Below are 16,306 nucleotides of genomic sequence, written 5' to 3'. Positions count from 1 at the left end.
ACACCCAGAGTTCATCCCCTGAAGAAGTCTGTAAATCAGATGAAACGCGTAGGGAAGGTGTGCAGTGGACTTTGCAACGCTTGCCATTGAACTGCTGAGGATCTGTACCGGTCCGGTAATTAGAACTGTTCCCGTGACGTCACCCGCTGGTCCGCGACTTCAACCGTCCCCGGTGGGAACTAAAGATCAACTGTTTGGTGTATACCGGGGGAGAGACCATCGTGGAGTGCCTGATACGTCAGTTCCTGCAGGCAGTGAACAACGGAGGCAGCAATCTGTTCCAGTGGAGTCACGGAGGGACTACAGCAGCAAAGCAGCGTTTCCTGGTCCTAGGAGCATGAGTATTACTCATACAATGCTTTTAATTGTTTAATGTTTGTGAGTTCATTTTTATTGAGATTTTTGGGAATTAAATATATCTATTTTGCACAGTAATGCACTAGGATTTGGCGCTTTTTTTTCTTATATTTATATATATATATATATATATATATATTGTGACAAACGGCTTACTCCGGGGCTCCGTCGTTTGTCCGGGACTGTTTAGAACACGGTCTTTTAGGGTAGGTTAAATGATGAGGCGTCACGTACTGTTCCTTTAAACAGGCTATGCCTGGTTTATTCAGTCCCAGGCACTGAGACTGCCACAGTGCATACAACAGAAAACAGATCAAAACAAAAGCTGCTCACCTGAGCGATAACTTAACTTAGATATCCCTGACTCAGGGTTGGAAGTGGCTTTTCCACTTCCAACATCAAAACATGGTACTTTTGCAGTCTTACACAAATGAACAGAAAGATTGAACCTGTTTGGGGAAGAGGCTTCTCCCCTCTGTAGTTCAGCAGCCTTCCAGCCTCCTGGCTCTTGTGGGGAGACCAGAGCAAACAGGAAATCAGTCTTTCATACCTGATTCCTAATTAGCATGACAGGTGACAGAAATCAGGCAGCAGACAAACTCTGGTCTGGATCTCTCATCCCTCAGTTCCAGCGCTTGCCAAACTGTGGGATGGAGTGTATGTATTATAAGGCTGCACTCCCAGGCCAAACAGGATAGAAACTGTCTAGTATCCTGGGAGCCCTATATACGGAATTTATTACCATCCCCTGGTTTCTGTCACATATCCTCCCCCCCAGCTCAGACCTCGAGGGATGAGCGACCATGGATATTAGGGAGTGCATCCTTGACAACCCGTCAGCATTGCCATGTTTGTGCCCTGACCTGTGTTCCACAGAAAATTTAAAGGGTTGTAGGCTTAGGAACCACCTGGTCACTCTAGCATTCTTTTCCCTGTTTTGACACATCCAGGTAAGGGGTGCATGATCTGTGACCAACCGGAATTTTCTCCCCAACAGGTAGTATTTGAGCGTCTCTACAGCCCACTTTATTGCGAGACACTCTTTCTCTACTATGGAGTAATTTTTCTCCTGGGGATTTAGTTTCCTACTTAAATAAAGGATGGGGTGCTCCTCACCTTGAGACTCCTGGGAGAGTACCGCCCCCAGCCCTACCTCAGATGCGTCGGTTTGGACTACGAACTCTTTGGAGAAGTCAGGTGTGACCAACACTGGTTGGGCACAGAGAGCTTCTTTCAGGCTTCTAAAGGCCTGTTCGGTTTCGGGGGACCACTTTACCATTAGCGGTCCTCTTGCTTTTGTGAGGTCAGTTAGTGGGGTTGCCTTAGTTGCAAAATTGGGAATAAACCTTCTATAGTACCCAATTAAGCCCAAAAAGGTCCTTACTTGTTTTTTTGTAACTGGCCTTGGCCAATTTTGTATCGCCTCCACTTTGAGTGTTTGGGGTTTGAGTAAACCTCTGCCAATAGAATATCCCAGATACTTGGCCTCTTCCAGACCAATAGTGCATTTAGCGGGGTTAGCAGTTAGTCCAGCAGACCGGACTGCGTCAAGCACAGCTTGGACCTTTGGAAGGTGGGATTGCCAATCTTCACTATGGATTACCACATCATCCAGGTAGGCGGCAGCATACCGAGCATGTGGTTTTAAAATTTTATCCATCATTCTTTGGAATGTGGCGGGAGCTCCATGTAAGCCAAAAGGCAACACCTTATACTGAAAGAGGCCGTCTGGGGTTGAGAAGGCTGTCTTTTCTTTTGCCCTTTCTGTGAGGGGAACCTGCCAGTACCCTTTTGTTAGGTCTAGGGTTGTGAGATATCGGGCTTTGCCCAGTCTCTCTACAAGTTCATCTACCCTGGGCATAGGATAAGTATCAAATTTTGACACCGCGTTTAGTTTCCGGTAGTCATTACAAAACCTTGTTGTACCATCTGGCTTTGGGACTAAGACTATAGGGCTGTTCCACCCACTTTGGGATTCCTCAATTACACCTAGTTTTAGCATTTTTTTAACCTCTAAACTTATAGCCTTTCTTTTGGCCTCTGGGATTCGGTACGGTTTAAGGTTAACTCGGACCCCCGGTTCAGAGACTAAGTCATGTTCAATTACGCTAGTTCTACCTGGCCGTATAGAGAAGATTTCTTTGTTTCTTTTCACTAAATTCTGAACCTCTCGTTTCTGATGAACAGACAGGGTTTCAGCTATGCTAACCTCTGGGTCAGTTTCTTGATTCTCTGACGGACCTGGGGGTACTAGGGTTAACAAGACTTCTCTATCTTTCCAGGGCTTGAGTAGGTTTATATGGTAAATTTGCTCAGGTTTCCTCCTACCTGGCTGTCTTACCTTATAATTTACTTCTCCCACTCTTTCCAAGACCTCATATGGCCCATGCCATTTAGCAAGGAATTTACTCTCCACGGTGGGAACCAGAACTAGTACCCTATCACCTGGAGAAAAAATTCTGACCCTAGCACCCTTATTATATGTATTCCTCTGTGCTTCTTGAGCTTTCTCCATGTGTTCCCTCACTATGGGTAGGACTGCAGCAATGCGGTCCTGCATCTGGGCAACATGCTCTATTACACTTCTGTAAGGGGTAACCTCGTGTTCCCAAGTCTCTTTGGCTATATCCAGTAAGCCCCTTGGGTGTCGGCCATACAATAGTTCAAACGGGGAGAAGCCTGTGGATGATTGGGGAACTTCCCTAATGGCAAATAACAGGTACGGTAACAAACAATCCCAGTTTTTCCCATCTTTATCAACCGCCCGCCGTAACATGCTCTTTAAGGTTTTATTGAACCTTTCCACTAAACCATCTGTTTGTGGATGATAGACTGAGGTTCTGAGATGCTTGATTTTTAGGAGTTTACATAGCTCTTTCGTTACTTGGGACATAAATGGTGTTCCCTGGTCAGATAGAATCTCTTTAGGAATCCCGACCCGGGAAAACAGAACTACTAACTCTTTTGCTATGTTTTTAGCTGAGGTGCTACGTAGGGGAACTGCCTCCGGATATCGGGTGGCATAATCTAATATTACCAATATATGCTGATGTCCCCTAGCAGACTTTATTAGGGGTCCTACTAGATCCATAGCAATCCGGTCAAATGGTACCTCTATTATGGGAAGGGGTACCAATGGGCTGCGGTACGCCTTGAACGGGGCGGTGATCTGACATTCTGGGCATGAGGAACAATAATTCGTAATTTCTGCCAGAACCCCAGGCCAATAGAAGCTTCGGAGAACCTTTTCTTTTGTCTTTTCCACCCCTAGGTGTCCCCCCAATGGATGACTATGTGCGAGGTGTAATACTACGTTACGGAATGTCCGTGGTACCAACAATTGTTTAGTTGTAACTGATTTCCTTTTATCAACCCGATATACTAGGTCGTTCTCTACCTCGAAGTAGGGGTAAGCAAGTGACCTATCTGGTTGGCCAGGAGTACTATTCTGGTCCCGTATATTTCCCCTTGCTACCGCTAATGTGGGGTCCTCCCACTGGGCCTTCTTAAAACTCCCAGGACTGACCTCTAGGTCAGCGAGGGTCTTATCCGGTTCTGGGGTGGTAAGTGTCTGCTCAACATCTTGATTTGGGGTATTCCCTACCAAAGTAGTGATGGGGAAGGGAATTTTACAGCACTCCTCCTTTTCCCCCTTCTTATTTGGGCCCTCGTCAACCTCCATTTCTGAAAAAGGGAAAGGATTTGTTTCTTCTAATACTTCGTTATGGTCCGCTATTGAACTCTGGGCGCTATTCTGAGCGGGGGACCACATTTTTAGAAAATGGGGAAAGTCGGTCCCTATTAACACATCATGTGCCAGTTTGGGTACAATACCCACCTTGAAATCTAAAGAACCAAACTCTGTTTCAAAAAAAACATCAACAGTGGAATATTCATGATTATCCCCATGTATACAACAAATTGCCACTCTTTGTGAACTGTTTCCCTGTTTCTTCTTAATGGGCAAGAGGTATTCGGACACTAGTGTGACCATGCTCCCAGAGTCAAGAAGTGCCCGAACCCTCTTACCATTAACCTTTACAAATGCCCACAGATGGTTATTCAAGGGGTCCTCTGGGCTAGGGCCCATACATTGGGACAACAGCGAATAAGGTTCCACGCTGTTGCATTGCATGGGCTCATAATTTAGTGGGCAGATTTTTGCTGTGTGGCCCCTCTCATGACAATTTACACATTTAGGTACATAGTCTGTGTCCCACTTAGAGCCTTTTCCCGGCTCCCCATGTTGGCTATTGCCCTTAGTGTGCGAACCACTGTTGCTGGTGCTGCGTGAAGGTGGTCGCCGCTCTTCAGCGCCCCTTAACCCCGGTACCCTTTTACCGTCTCTGGAAGAGTCCTGGAACCTCGGGTAGTGGGGTTGCTCCACGACTGCATTGTACCTTTCTACGAGGGCCACAAGCTCATCCGCATTGTGGGGGTCACTCCGACTGACCCAACGGCGTAAGGCAGAGGGAAGTTTCCTCAAGAACTGGTCCATGACCAACCGTTCCACTATGTGGCTGGCTGAGTTGATCTCGGGTTGTAGCCACTTCCGGGCGAGGTGGATGAGGTCATACATCTGGCTTCGGGTGGCTTTATCCATCGTGAAGGACCATGCGTGAAACCTTTGGGCGCGAACAGCCGTGGTTACGCCGAGGCGGGCGAGGATCTCGAACTTCAATTTTGCATAGACGTTAGCTTCGGCTGGCTCTAGATCAAAGTAAGCCTTCTGGGGTTCGCCGCTTAGGAAGGGTGCGATTAGACCAGCCCACTCAGCTTCTGGCCATCCCTCTCTCTGTGCCATGCGTTCAAACGTGAGAAGATAGGCTTCCACATCATCCGAGGGTCCCATCTTCTGAAGGTAGTGGCTTGCCCTGGTCATTTTCGGAACTGGGGCTGCCGCTGCCAGTGGAAGGTTACTGATAGTCCCCCTCAGGATCTCGAGTTCCTGCTGAAAGCCCTGAGCGAACCGCTGTTGCTCCTCTCTCAGCAAGCGGTTTGTCTCTTGCTGGTTTGCATTCGCGTTTTGCAGGGCTTCATTCGTCTGTTGCTGGTTTGCATTCGCCTGTTGCTGGTTGGCATTCGCCTGTTGCTGGTTGGCATTAATCTCTTGCTGGGCTATTAGCAGCTGTTGATGGGCTGCATTCGTCTGCTGCTGGTTTGCATTAGTTTCTTGCTGGGCTATTAACAGCTGTTGCTGGGTTTCATTCGCGTCTTTCTGGGCAGCGACATTGCGTACCAGCGCACCCACCACGTCTTCCATCTTGTTTGCAGAGGATGAAAAAAACTTTTTTTTTTTTTTTTTTTTTCAAAGTTCTTCAACCCGCAGACCCCCTAGTGCTCTGCCCGCATTCTCCACCATATGTGACAAACGGCTTACTCCGGGGCTCCGTCGTTTGTCCGGGACTGTTTAGAACACGGTCTTTTAGGGTAGGTTAAATGATGAGGCGTCACGTACTGTTCCTTTAAACAGGCTATGCCTGGTTTATTCAGTCCCAGGCACTGAGACTGCCACAGTGCATACAACAGAAAACAGATCAAAACAAAAGCTGCTCACCTGAGCGATAACTTAACTTAGATATCCCTGACTCAGGGTTGGAAGTGGCTTTTCCACTTCCAACATCAAAACATGGTACTTTTGCAGTCTTACACAAATGAACAGAAAGATTGAACCTGTTTGGGGAAGAGGCTTCTCCCCTCTGTAGTTCAGCAGCCTTCCAGCCTCCTGGCTCTTGTGGGGAGACCAGAGCAAACAGGAAATCAGTCTTTCATACCTGATTCCTAATTAGCATGACAGGTGACAGAAATCAGGCAGCAGACAAACTCTGGTCTGGATCTCTCATCCCTCAGTTCCAGCGCTTGCCAAACTGTGGGATGGAGTGTATGTATTATAAGGCTGCACTCCCAGGCCAAACAGGATAGAAACTGTCTAGTATCCTGGGAGCCCTATATACGGAATTTATTACCATCCCCTGGTTTCTGTCACAATATATATATACACAGTACATATAATAAATAAGGATAACATGCCATCTTAGAAATCAACAATCCGTAGATGCAATAATATTATAATCATTAACCTATAACTAACCAAATTATAATATAATACAAGACATTTTTCTACAGTACATAAAGATATATACACATATTTATTTATTAACTATCCTTCAATACATTAATTGAAAGCTACATTGAAAGGGAAGAAAAAAGAGGAATGGGGAAAGAATCTAAAACATATATTCTCTCTCATCGTATGGCTATCTCAAACATCCTTATTATTACATGTATCTCAACTTACACAGTTTATAGTAAAAACATGATTTACTTATTAGAAGAATATATTTAGCTGATCTATGAGAGCCTTAACACCCAGGGTCATCCCCTCCTTAATCAGACCAATATCCTCCAGTAACACTCTGGTCCTCGCCATGGACCAGTGTTGGGAAGACCTACAAACCAATAGTCCTTATTTGGCCACCACAAAAACCAATATAAACTCTCGCTACCCTCAGATGGGATAGGTGTGCATCTTAGTTACAAAGCATGCTCTTTCTTTTCAATATTGAATAAATATTTAACCAAATTGTATTATTGACAACTGTTCGAGACTCAAAGTGTATGTATATATTTTTTTCTGAACATCAGCTCGTCGGGAATGTTGCATGTTGCACCATTCCCCCCCCCCCCCCCTCTCTCTTCTTTTTCTGTATCCCCCTACTCTCCCCAAAATGTTGGGGAAATTCAATAAAAATATAAGTAAAAATAAAAATAATAATAATATATTTATAGAAAGGGGACAATATCTGTTTGCTCTTTCAGGACAAAGGGCATTTTAGTTGGGGGGGGTCATAGACCCCAAAAAGCTCCCTTTGTAGCATCAGACTGTTTCAATCTCCCCCTCTTTCCAATACCTACCTGTTCTACACCTACAGTATGAAGCTTGTGTGTCAGGTGACAATCATGGTGCAAAAGAAAATGTTTAGGTACATTGTGCAATTTCTTATTTATTTTCAATCTTTTTTTTAGCATTTTTATATTATTTACATGCTGGTATTAAGTTCAGGTTTTGCTTTCCCTGTTTATTCTAAACCCCATGCAGAGGTCATTTTTTACACTATACCCTTTCGATTTACAGTTAATAAAATGATTCACCTTTGTTAATTTTAGGTAACCATGACCTGCACACCTTTTGCTGATCCACGTATTTACACACCGCAAACGTGTTGGACAAACAGTTACACAAAGATTTACTGGGCAACCATTTCATTTATTTCTCCTTTTGATTTTCTTTTAATAAATTGGCCTTAAAATATTCTTTAACATTGTAGCTTTCCTAAAAAAAAACGTGGGTCCTCCTTTATAATTTTCCAATGTTTATACAGTACATTTTGGATCAGGATTCTATCATGTAATTGTAACGGGTATTCCTTATCTGATCGACCCACCCAATCTCATATTGGCCCCTGTGGTCTACCCAGCCCCCATTACATGGTCGTGTCTGGTGGTGCACCTGTTGGAAACAGGACTTCCGAGTCTCCCGCATGATGGTGTTCGGGGATTGTCAACCCAGACAGGCAGCTGAGGTAGTGTGTGCGAGTCCTACCTATATCACGTGCAGCGCCTCCACCTCATCAGGATCTCTGCGTCCGCAGGGAGATGGTTCTGATGAGGAACTTCTCTGTGGTGCCATCCTCTGTACAGTTCCTCCAGACTCACACATGAGGGTATCTTTTATCAAGAGCTTATTTATTGTTCGTATATGGGCCATCTGCCCCTCACAGCCAGCTTCTTAGCCGCACATTTCATTCTGCTGTCCCTTTGAAAGGTACGCCCTCCCAATGGAGTGGGATCCCCTCTCCCCGTAGGGAGATCACCCCTGTGCCATGTCCCTGGACACAGTGTAGGCCTTGTTGCTTGTTAACCTTGAACTGGGCCACTAGTTACTTCACTAGTGGGCCCCGCACTCTCAAGTCTCAACCCAGACTTGTTCCTTTGTCCAACAACTAACTTTGGGCAGTGCTGTGCCTTATATACCTCAGGAAACAGGCACATCTCTGATGTCACTAACTGTGGACTCAGAGTATGTAGCCACTCCCTTCCATACATATGACACCTCTCCAGGGTGTGAGGGCAAACCTCCATGATTACTGCTGGCAACCCTGTAACTTACCAGGTTTACTGCCAGCATGAGAGGAAACTGCAGACCATTTTACAGCATGGCTACATAATAAACAAAAGAATATTATTATTCAAATAATTTCTCCCCATTTTGTTCTTGTTACCTTGTAGCAATTTTGCTGTATCCACTAAATTAGTCCTCTCTAGTTCTCTCTTGACCAACAAATTCTCATACCTCTTCTGTCTACATTTTACCTTCAAGTCATCTGCTTGTAATCTACAAATCTTATTTTGTGAGTTACTTCTTTTCAATCTCAAAACGTGCCCGTATGGGATATTATTCACCCATTTGCTATGAGGATTTCTTCCTGGGTACAAATACATGCTAGCATGATTTTTAAACTAAAAAGCTGCTGATTCGAAGGTAAAATGTAAACAGATGGGGTATTATGATTTGTTTCACTAAATATTGGTTGCGCTGGTTTTTCTACTTAGACTGTAAGCTCTTCGGGGCAGGGGCTCCTTTTTGCTAATGTTACTTTTATGTCTCAAGCGCTTAGTCCCATCATGTGTTATATTATTATGTCACGCGTATTACTGCTGTGAAGCGCTATGTACATAGATGACACTGCAGTATATAAAGATATACAGTACATACAGAAAATATACACCCAATTACAGTATGTGCTGCATATATCTCTTCTGTTACTGCAGTTATTTACACTCCTCAGGTTGCAAGCTAATGCACATGAAAATAAACTCGATGAAAATACACCAGTTTTGTTTTTAAAATTGCCATAATACATAGATCCCACTGCATAACCTAGTCCATTCTCACAAACAGCAATAGATAACACAATTCCATACAGGCATACCCCGATTAACATACGCAATGGGAGCGGAGCATGTATGTAAAGCGAAAATGTACTTAAAGTGAAGCACTATCTTTTTCCCACTTATCGATGCATGTACTGTACTGCAATCGTCATATACGTGTATAACTGATGTAAATAACGCATGTGTAACAGGCTCTATAGTCTCCCCGCTTGCGCACAGCTTCGGTACAGGTAGGGAGCCGGTATTGGTGTTCAGGACGTGCTGACAGGCGCACGCGTGAGCTGGCATTTGCCTTTTGGGCGATATGTCCTTACTCGCGAGTGTACTTAAAGTGAGTGTCCTTAAACCGGGGTATGCCTGTATTGACTTTGAAGTAAAATAAAGCTGTTTAACAGTAAAAAAAAAAAAAGGGGGGGTAATTCATTAAACTGCCATAGTGTCGCACAGTAATGGCTATAGGGAGTAACCATGTAATAGTGCCCCAATGGGCACTATCAGAGTTAAATAAATAACCCCCAGGGTCTTCATTCAAAATACAACCCTGTGAGGTCTACTGTAGGTAATAACATTTCTTTGGTACAAAACTCGTGTAATTCTAGTGCATAAACTGCACCAGTTTGATTAAAAAGTGCTTATTTTCCCACCCCCTCCCACCCCCCAGGAGACGAGAGACTATTTACGAGCGAGGTAAGAATCCCACTAGAGGCAACATGGAGGCAGAAGCACAACCGCAAACCCCTAGACACACCAGGATGGGTGAGTACATATATATATCACAGCGAGACAATGGTCAGGGTATGTAATATGGCATTGACACTACTCTCGCACAATGTTAAAGGCTTTAACAGTCCGGTCAAAAGACAGATAGCTTTCTCTGACTACAAGAGGAAAAAAGCAGACATACTGTTATTGCAGGAAACACACTTTAGCAGCACGAACACACCCAAATTTCTGGATAAGGCTTTTTCACATTTCTATACATCCTCAGCCCCAGTGAAGAAACGAGGAGTTGCCGTCCTTTTCAACAATAATACACCATTTGTGGCCCAGACAGTTAAAAAAGATAGGGACGGCAGATTCCTCATATTAGTCGGAACAATACACGAACAATGGATTACAATAGCCACCATATATGCCCCATGCATACAGGACGCAACGTTCTTCAGTAAATTCTTCCAAACCCTACAGGTAATAGCAAAGGGATGCGTTATACTGGCGGGAGACTTCAATATGACATTACATCCGGGCCTAGATAGATCAGGAGGAGGGGAGTCAGCTAATAAGAAAACAAGGGCATCTCTGATCCAAGGTTTCAAGAACAACCACTTGGCGGATATTTGGCGGGAGATGCATCCAATTGACAGGGACTATACATTCTTCTCCCACCCGCACCACACATACAGCAGAATCGATTACTTCCTTGTTTCATGTCGAATGGTTCCGATGGTCTCCCATACGGCGATCCATGATATTTCATGGTCGGACCACGCACCAATTGAGCTAAGGTGCAAAGATATCCGGCTCAGCCGGCCGGGGGCGAACTGGAAACTTAATGAGGCAGTCCTTAAGATCCCTGAAACCTACGCGATGATCGGGAACGAAATAGAGCAGTTCTTCAATATAAACACGGGCTCTGTGGAATCTCACCTGGTGTTGTGGGAGGCTCACAAAGCTACACTACGTGGTGTCATAATTGGCATCACAGCCAGGCGGAAAAGGGAAAGAGAAGCCAGAATCACTGCTCTACAAACCAAACTACACACCCTAGCATCCAAACACAAAACTAACCCCGATATACAATTACTACAGGCAATCAAAGACACCAAGATTGAATTGAATATGCTATTAACCTCCAAGGCCGATAATTCACTGAGTTGGTCTAAGAGGATGTTTTTTGAGAAGGCCAATCGACCAGATACGATGCTAGCCAGAGCACTGAAAGACAGGCAATCTAAGTTTAACATCCAAGCTATACGCTTAAAATCTGATGTTTGTACGGCCAATCCACAGAAAATAGTAGAAGAATTTGGAGAATTCTATAGGTCCCTATATGACGGGAAAAAAGTGGCACATAATCAAAATACGAGCACAGCCTTAAGAGATTTCTTAGCTAACTCGAACCTGGGTAGATTGACAGAGTGCGACCGACAGGCCCTGGGCGCTGACTTCACATTGGAAGAGGTATCCCAGGCTATTAAAGAACTTAAACCATCAAAGGCTCCTGGTCCAGATGGTTTCTCGGGGCTCTATTATAAGAAATATGTAAAATATTTAGCCCCAAGGTTGCTCCACATGTTTAATGCAATCTTAGCAGGAGCTCCCATCCCCGAGGATATGCTGCGAGCGTCCATATCACTAATACACAAACCTGGCAAAGACCCGCTGGACTGCCAAAGTTACAGGCCGATCTCCCTAATTAACACAGATATTAAGTTATATGCTAAATTACTGGCCAATAGATTGTGTCTTATCCTACCCAGACTTATACACCCAGATCAGGTCGGGTTTATCGCAGGGAGACAAGCAGCGGACAACACCCGACGAATTATTGATCTGGTAGAATTGGCTAATAAAAATTACACCCAAAGCATGCTGTTAAGTCTGGACGCTGAAAAAGCATTCGATAGGATAGACTGGCCATACCTACAAGAAACTCTCGCAGCATTTGGCTTCGGGGATCAGATGAGTAGGGCGATCATGTCGTTATACTCAAACCCTACAGCTAGGGTGATATATTAGGGCTTCCCTTCATCTTCATTCCAAATTAAAAGTGGCACTCGGCAAGGATGCCCGCTATCTCCCCTTCTATTCGCCCTATGTATCGAACCACTAGCTGCTAAAATACGAGATAACCCGGATATCGCAGGGCTAAACGCTTACTCCCAATCGCACAAAGCGGCCCTGTATGCAGACGATATCCTTTTAATCATAACAAAACCCCTCACCACATTGCCCAACCTATTCGACCTCCTGAGCAGATTTTCAAAGATATCTGGATTCAAAATTAACCAATCCAAATCGGAAGCACTCAATATCAACCTCCCCAGTTATACGGAAAAGCTGTTGAGGTTGAACTTTCAGTTCAACTGGCAACAAAAACACATAAAGTACTTAGGAATCCACAACAGCAGAGAGGCCAACCTCATCTATAGTGCAAATTATCCCAACCTAATTCGGACTCTTAAAAAAGACCTATATAGATGGTCCTCCAAGAGGATATCTTGGATCGGTAGGATACATAGTGTCAAGATGAACCTACTACCACGTATCCTATACCTCTTCCAGGCACTCCCTGTGCCACTTAAAACTACAGATATACTCTCGCTCCAAACAGAAATCTATAAATTTATCTGGGGTAGGAAAAAATCGAGAGTCAATCGCTCCATCATGAAAAGACCTGTTGCTGCGGGTGGTTTAACGGTACCCTGTCTATTAACATACTATAAAGCGGCCCAATTAAGCCAAATTGTTCAATGGCACTCTAACCCCCAATTGAAACGGTGGGTAGAACTGGAAAATGCCGCGTGCTCCCCAAAGGAGCTTAGCAGCCTGATTTGGTTACCAAAAACTGTGTTTAACCGCAGAGAGATGCCGCTCACTTCAATGACCAACTCTCTATCGATCTGGGAGGCAACCAAATTTAAGAATTCCCTGACATCAAAGCACTCGCTGATGTCCCCCATTTGGAATAACCCAGTGTTCGCACCTGGCATGGCGGGGACCAGTATCCCGATTTGGAAACAAAAAGGTTATTCTCGAATGAAAGACCTGGAAGGAGACAACCAGAAAATCAAGACCTTTGATCAGTTAAGATTAGAAAAAGAAATACCTCACTCTGAATTCTTTAAATACCTCCAGGTCAGAGCATTTTATAACAAATATGCCCCATACCCCCCTTTAACAAAATTCGAAAAGCTCTGTCGGGCTGACGCCGACACAAAGGGACTTATATCAACAATATACGGAGAGGTAGTCGATTCTGCTGACCTCGAACAACAGATCCCCACATACAGGACTAAGTGGGAAACAGATCTAGGAGAAACCCTGGAAGACGAGGAATGGAGCGCTATCTACTTGGCCTCAGCAAAAAGCTCCATGTGTACCACTCTAAGGGAGAACGCATATAAGGTCCTCATGAGGTGGTACCTCACCCCACTGAAATTATCTAAATACATACCGGGATCCTCCCCACTGTGCCCCAAGCAGTGCGGCGGATCAGCAGATTTGTTACACATGCTGTGGTCTTGCCCAAAAATATCCCCGATATGGGATGAAATCAGAAATTGGACCCAGAGGGTTTTTGACCTCACTATTCCGCCTGACCCGTGGCTGTTCCTGCTAAACAGGCCGCTGCCGGGCATATCAAAAGCAAGTTCCAAGCTAATAGCACATTTTGCACTCGCAATGAGATGCGAGATCGCAGCACTGTGGAAACGCCCCAATATACCAAACATCCCAAAAATTCGAAATCGCATTTGGTTCATCTGCCAGATGGAAAAGTTAACCAGTTTAGTTAACGACACTGGCGACAATTTTCTAAAAGTCTGGACGCCATGGCTGGCACAGACAGATATCCCGGGGATTGAGTGTACCACAATTTGGCATTAATATCAACAAATGCGTTCTCCTTTGGTGGGGACAGTATAGACAAACAAACACGTAACAGCCGGACAGGAATTATAGCCCCTAATACCCTTAAGGCCAGCCCAAAGACCAGGTCTCCTTCCCTTTCCTCCCTCCAGTTTCCCCCCCCCCCCTTTCCTCCCCCCCCTCCCTTTCCTCCTTGGTTTTTTTTTTTTTTTTTTTATGATTTGACCCTGGTTATTACTTTTATTATTTCTCTTACTATATGATTTACTTATACGCCGTATGGCCGAGTAGGGACCGAAAAGCTATACGATTCTGTCATCTCCACCAATATGTACGAACGATCTATAATGGTATATGTATATCCAGTGTACACATGCTGTCATTCTAAACTCATATATTGTATTGTATATTGTGTATGCCTTTTCCAAATAAAATACAAGTTATAAAAAAAAAAAAAAAGTGCTTATTTTCAGAAACTGTTATGATCCATTTTCAGTGTTTTTGTGAAGGATGAATAATGCTTTTTATTCCATCCCAACAGTGAACAAGACAAGAAGATTCAGATGAAACGTGGGTACAGGAATGAGGGCTGTAGGCATGTGGACAAACATTGTGAAAGGTCTTAAAAGTATAGTTCCTATAAGGGACAATGAAATTAATCATAAGAGCAAGTTGTAGATAATGTCTTTGTTATACCCAAGAGGCTGATATAATGGAGTTAATAGGGAGGCTGCAGAAATACTTTCTGAAGAAGGTAAATTTTCGAGTGCAACTTGAAAACAAGAAGAGGTGATGACTAGGGCATGCCAAAAGTAGGTGGAAATTAGGAACATGTCATGGATTTTCAGACATGGATCCAAAAGCAGAATGACTAAGAGCAAAGTCCAAGCGATAGCAGTATGGGAAGAGTCTGGAAGCCAGACAGCAAGTCACAGATTGTATATCACAAACAATAATTAGAAACGCTAAAATAATGCACGTTTAAATGGGGAACCAAATGAGATAGTCAAGAGATGGGCAAATTTTGGGGCCGGATTTGAGTCCACCGCAGGTCGGCCAGTTCCTATGGTCCGTGGACTTCAGCGGTTGAGTCTCAAAAATGGCAATTCGCATTTTGCAGATTTAAAAAAAAATGTTTAAGACCCAACAATTCATCTGTGGATTCCACAATCCGCTAACAGATCTTAGCATCCAATCCACAGATTCGGATCCCGCGGATTGGATTCTTAATATCCGTCAGAAACTGCAGATGGATTGTTAAAATTCACCAGCGGATTGTATCCAATGGCTGCTTTAGATTAATCTGCAAGGATTGAAATGGGAACAATCTGTCGGCGGATTTTATACCACGAAACAGATTCGGAATGGCAAATTCTGAAAAATCCAGGAAGTAGATTTGAACTGGTTCCAGACCATCTCTACAGATGAGAATAGGGTAGGAGGGTATTGTTACTTATATTGATACTTCCTCAATTGAAATGCACTGGAATAAAGAAGCAAAAGTTCCAGACAACAAAAGGGAATTATGTACTGGAAGTTGTACAGAGAACAAACTTTGTTGAACGATTGAGAACTCCATCTGAAGTACCCCCATGAAACATATAAAGTATTAGATTAATAAGGCACAGGATAACCAGAGACTTAGGACTGGGCCATTGGTGGTAGGATAGGACTGAGACATAAATGTGTAAAAGTAGCAAATGTTATTCAGACATTGTACAAGCTGTGTGTATTTCCCAGTAAGACAAGATGAGCCATAACAGAGCCTGTGGGAACTTCGCCATCAGTGGAATTCTGGATGATTACAATATAACAAAGAAGACACTAAAAGGGTGTAATAGAGGAGGAGATGAACTGCAAGAGGCAGGGTCATGACTCATGGATGACAAGAGAATAAGAAGTGAGGCGAAAAGAGGGTGGTCAAATGAGTACAAACCAGAGAAATGACTGCAGAAGCACACTCTTTGGAATACATTTCAGATGCAACATTGTATACGAAGATCTAGGATTATAAATAGATTTATAAATGCCACTAAGTTAAACATTTCAAATAAGAGACAGTGAAAAGGGTCACTAATATAAAATGTATTTAAGAGTTGAGTTAACTTGATTTACCGACAAAAGACCCCTTTTAGTTCCAGCAGTATTTCCTGGACTTTTCTTGCGAATTAAATTTTGGGCACTGTTATTGAACTAGACCAATAGAATAAGTTCAATAGATTTTACATAGTAATAGAATGAACAAGAAATATTACCAGAAACCAACAAGAAAAATACTAATATCCAGAAAAAAGAACACGCCAGCTTGCAAAGAAATTCATAGACATCCCCAGAGTAGAATGATGTCGAATGTAGAATGAGGAATTTTAGGGATTGTGCAGCAAACTAGAATGTTTGACTAATT

The sequence above is a fragment of the Ascaphus truei genome, chromosome 5, assembly GCF_040206685.1.
Source record: "Ascaphus truei isolate aAscTru1 chromosome 5, aAscTru1.hap1, whole genome shotgun sequence".
Lineage (NCBI taxonomy): Eukaryota > Metazoa > Chordata > Amphibia > Anura > Ascaphidae > Ascaphus > Ascaphus truei.
This window is presented reverse-complemented; position numbering follows the sequence as displayed.